The sequence below is a fragment of the Neofelis nebulosa genome, chromosome 5 (assembly GCF_028018385.1).
Source record: "Neofelis nebulosa isolate mNeoNeb1 chromosome 5, mNeoNeb1.pri, whole genome shotgun sequence".
Lineage (NCBI taxonomy): Eukaryota > Metazoa > Chordata > Mammalia > Carnivora > Felidae > Neofelis > Neofelis nebulosa.
Genome location: NC_080786.1, coordinates 155,097,594 through 155,102,960, shown reverse-complemented (window position 1 = coordinate 155,102,960; position 5,367 = coordinate 155,097,594).

Here is a 5,367-nt window from a genome sequence, read left to right as displayed (position 1 = left end):
CTCTCTGTGGGTGACCTGATGGATGTTTACACAGGCAGGGAGAGCAGGCGGCATGGACAGAAGGCAAGGACGTGAGGAGGCACGGTCGTCAGCCAAAGCCAGAGTCCCAGGTTCAGGACTGACGGCCACCAGGCCCGGGACCCAGAACCCTCTCACTTTCAGCGTTCCGTCTGTGTGCCCTGCAGGCTAAGGCACGGATTTTCACCGCCACCCTGTGCCTGCGGGGTTCGTGATTCACAGACCGGGATGCAGAACTGCAGGGAAGTGAGGCGCTCACCAGAGGCCACCAGCTGCTAAGTGGTGGAGTTCAAACCCAGGCAAAACCAGGAGTTGGAGGATGGCACCCAGTCCCAGGTAGGAAGACACGGGTGCGAGCGGAAGACACGGGAGCCGCGTCCCACCACCTGCGCTGCCTGGGCTTACCTCACCCTCCAGCCACACAAGGGGTCTCTCTGAAGCTGCAGCGGGGCCGCCAGCCTGCACCCGCCTGTACCTGCCCTGCACCCGCCCGCACCCGCCCTGCTCCCAGGTATGCACCCACCTGCACCTGCCCGCACCCGCCCTGCTCTCAGGTATGCACCCGCCTGCACCCGCCCTGCTCCCAGGTATGCACCCGCCTGCACCTGCCCTGCACCTGCCCACACCCGCCCTGCTCCCAGGTATACACCCACCTGCACCTGCCCCCACCCGCCCTGCTCCCAGGTATGCACCTGCCTGCACCTGCCCTGCACCCGCCCGCACCCGCCCTGCTCCCAGGTATGCACCCGCCTGCACCTGCCCTGCACCCGCCCGCACCCGCCCTGCTCCCAGGTATGCACCCACGTGCACCTGCCCGCACCCGCCCTGCTCCCAGGTATGCACCCGCCTGCACCCGCCCTGCTCCCAGGTATGCACCCGCCTGCACCTGCCCTGCACCTGCCCACACCCGCCCTGCTCCCAGGTATACACCCGCCTGCACCTGCCCGCACCCGCCCTGCTCCCAGGTATGCACCCACCTGCACCTGCCCTGCACCCGCCCGCACCCGCCCTGCTCCCAGGTATGCACCCGCCTGCACCTGCCCTGCACCCGCCCGCACCCGCCCTGCTCCCAGGTATGCACCCACCTGCACCTGCCCCCACCCGCCCTGCTCCCAGGTATGCACCCGTCTGCACCTGCCCTGCACCCGCCCACACCCGCCCTGCTCCCAGGTATGCACCCACCTGCACCTGCCCGCACCTGCCCTGCTCCCAGGTATGCACCCGCCTGCACCTGCCCTGCACCTGCCCACACCCGCCCTGCTCCCAGGTATACACCCACCTGCACCTGCCCGCACCCGCCCTGCTCCCAGGTATGCACCCGCCCGCACCCGCCCTGCTCCCAGGTATGCACCCGCCTGCACCTGCCCTGCACCCGCCCACACCCGCCCTGCTCCCAGGTATGCACCCACCTGCACCTGCCCACACCCGCCCTGCTCCCAGGTATGCACCCACCTGCACCTGCCCACACCCGCCCTGCTCCCAGGTATGCACCCACCTGCACCTGCCCGCACCTGCCCTGCTCCCAGGTATGCACCCGCCTGCACCTGCCCTGCACCTGCCCACACCCGCCCTGCTCCCAGGTATACACCCACCTGCACCTGCCCGCACCCGCCCTGCTCCCAGGTATGCACCCACCCGCACCCGCCCTGCTCCCAGGTATGCACCCGCCTGCACCTGCCCTGCACCCGCCCACACCCGCCCTGCTCCCAGGTATGCACCCACCTGCACCTGCCCACACCCGCCCTGCTCCCAGGTATGCACCCACCTGCACCTGCCCGCACCCGCCCTGCTCCCAGGTATGCACCTGCCTGCACCCGCCCGCACCCGTCCTGCTCCCAGGTATGCACCTGCCTGCACCTGCCCTGCACCCGCCCGCACCCGCCCTGCTCCCAGGTATGCACCTGTCTGCACCTGCCCGCACCCGCCCTGCTCCCAGGTATGCACCTGCCTGCACCTGCCCTGCACCCGCCCGCACCCGCCCTGCTCCCAGGTATGCACCCGCCTGCACCTGCCCTGCACCCGCCTGCACCCGCCCTGCTCCCAGGTATGCACCTGTCTGCACCTGCCCGCACCCGCCCTGCTCCCAGGTATGCACCTGTCTGCACCTGCCCGCACCCGCCCTGCTCCCAGGTATGCACCTGTCTGCACCTGCCCTGCACCCGCCCACACCCACCCTGCTCCCAGGTATGCACCTGTCTGCACCTGCCCGCACCCGCCCTGCTCCCAGGTATGCACCTGTCTGCACCTGCCCGCACCCGCCCTGCTCCCAGGTATGCACCTGCCTGCACCTGCCCTGCACCCGCCCGCACCCGCCCTGCTCCCAGGTATGCACCCGCCTGCACCTGCCCTGCACCCGCCTGCACCCGCCCTGCTCCCAGGTATGCACCTGTCTGCACCTGCCCGCACCCGCCCTGCTCCCAGGTATGCACCTGTCTGCACCTGCCCTGCACCCGCCCACACCCACCCTGCTCCCAGGTATGCACCTGCCTGCACCTGCCCACACCCGCCCTGCTCCCAGGTATGCACCTGCCTGCACTTGCCCTGCACCCGCCCTGCTCCCAGGTACGCACCTGCCTGCACCCGCCTGCACCTGCCCGCACCCACCCTGCTCCCAGATACGAACCTGCTTGCACCCGCCTGCACCCGCCTGCACCCGCCCGCTCCCAGTTATGCACCTGCCTGCACCTGCCTGCACCTGCCCTGCTCCCAAGCATACACACAACCTGGGGGGGAGCACAGAGTTAAGCCCCTTGAGGCAACCTGTGACACGTGCTGGCTGTGACAACTTTGCTCTTCTCTCACCTCTCTGATGTGCACGTTCTTGCCCAGCTCCCTAGGGAGTCCAGTGGCCCGCGTGGGGTTGGCTGCACCCACCCAGACCCTACACCTGCTCCCTGGGAACCCCTCCCTGCAAATCTCCGCACAAGGTCCTGTCTTAGACTCTACTTCCGGGAGGCGGCGACTGAGTCAAAGCAAGGAGAATCAGAGAAAAGCAAGCGGCAGTGCTCTCTCTTGAAGATAAACTTCATGGTCAGATTTCGGGATACATCATTAGAAACCAGGATTAGTTCTGGTGTCGCTCAGCATGGAGGAGGCGTCCGGCACCGGGACCTGGGGGCCGGACTAGCTGTGTGGGTGAGCTGGCCACATCCCTTCATTGTGACACCCTGTGAGGGTGTTAGAGGGCTGAGGGTTTATGCAAAGGCGCAGCACCGGGCCAGGCGCAACGTGGCTCCAAGAGTGAAAGCCGGTGCCAGCCTTGTCATTTTCTCCTTCTTGCCACCCCCTTCCCGGGCGCCAGACCCCAGGGCGGGAAGGGCTGCTCCGGCCGAGGAGAAGGCCCTGGGCTCGGTGCCGGCAGACAGAGGGTTCTCCCCACACTTCCTTCCCAGCTGCCAGGGACCCCCGGGGAGGAGGCCCCCCCGTTTCTGTCTTGCTTTCTGTTCTTTTTCATTTTTGTTTTAAACTTCGGAGTTCAGAGAAGCAAGGTGTGACGGGAGGCTCGGGGCCAGCCTTTCTCTGTCTCTGAAGCTCCCCCCTCCCCCTTTCTCATGGAGGGGGTGCTCAGAAAGCCAAGCCTGGGGGCAGCTCCTTTAGGGGGCGAGGGGGGCCTGGCCCCCGGGTGTTGTCGGAGCCAGAACTGACACCTGGGCTTGGGCCGGAAAGAGGCAGGGAAGGCCCTCCTATGAGGGGTCGGTCAGTCCCACTGACCTGGAGACCTCATGTGAGGAGGGATCCCCAGGGAGGGGCACCTACAAAGTCGCTCTCTGTTTACTTGTCACCCGTCACCTCATGACAGCAGGTACTGTGCCTTCTGCACTGCTGAGTCCCCGCCCCAGGCTGGCACCGGGCACGTGGCAGGTGCCCCCTAGACTTTGGCTGCACGAACGAATGGGCGGGGGGACCGATACTCCCCTGCGGGGGCTGCGAAGGCTGTTGTTCTAGGGGAGGATTTAGGGGTTCCTCATCCCCTCTCAGAAATAAAACTGGTATCACGCTCCTCCCCCCCCACCCCCACCCCACCTTCCCATCCCAGTTCAGGCCACTTCCGACCTTCCCGAAGCCCTGGCCAAACGCCTCCCCAGCCGCTCTGCCCATCAGCCCCACAGCCCCCTCTAGGGGGAACACGTGGACTCTGCCTTCGACACGTCCAGCATCTGATCTCTCACCACCTTGACCCAAGCCACTGTGGATCACATGATCAAGCCATCTCAATCACATGCTGACCTGGCCACCCAGCCTGGTGGCTTTTTACCAGAAGCGGCCACTGACCCCACAATCCCGGAAGGGACCCCGCTCCCGGGGGCCCCCGTGAGTGCAAAGCCCCCTCCTCAGCCGTGCTCCCCCACCCCCCGGCCATCCCTCCCCACCAAGCCTACTCGCAGTGTGCTCCTGAGGCCTCACGGACGCCTGCCAACTCACAGAGCCGTGCCCCACCCCCCGGTGGCCCGCTGCCTGTCACAGCCTGCCCCGTGAGCCCCAGCCAAGCCGTGCCCTCCGCTTACGGGCAAAGGCAGAAGCAGAAGTGACGAGAGTCTCCCCACCTGGAGCTCAGTAGCTTCTGTGCACCGTGCGGTCCTGCCAGCCTCGTGCTTTCCTGTTTGCTTTGCATCCCACGCGGCTGGCAGCCTGCGCCACCTCCCTTCCCCCCTACGGAGGAAAGGCGACCGTGAGGTTGTTCAGCAGGGACTCAGGTACTCATCACACCCAGGTCCCTTCCCGCAGCCGGTGCGTCCTGGGCTGGAAACCCCTGGCCGTGCACCTGTCAGAGGAGTCGCGTCGCCGGGCACCAGCTTCAGAGAAACGGGCTCCAAGAGAGCCCCTCCCTCTGATGGGGGACCAAAAAGAAATCCTGGTTATTTAGAGGGATTTTGCGTCTTCCAGTTTTCCTTCATTTCTCTGAGTTTTTGCTTTTGATAGTGTCAGCATCCTACGGTTTCCTACTTTAACACGTTACCATCTTATCCGGGACCCCCACCCCCCACCGATCATTTGTTTTACCAAACTGCCACTCCCCATCGTGCCTGCCCTTCAGCCAGTGTCCAGACACACTGTCATCCCATGTCCACTGACACCAGCTCCGGGCGGGTTCCCGGACCCAGTCCCACCGTGGGGGTCCCCGCACAGGACCAAGCAGTTCTCGGGCACCAGCAGGGGTTCAGCTCTGACACCGGCTGGGAGGAGACAGCAGGGGACCCCACAGGCTCAGGGCTCAGCCCCACAGGGCCGCCCCGCCCCCCACTCCAGACGCCAGCCGCGAGCCCCGGGCTGTCCTCTGTCCTTGTGACAACCACGCTGTGACAACCACTGGAGGCTCCAACGGCCTCCTCCTCGGAGGCTTCTACATCA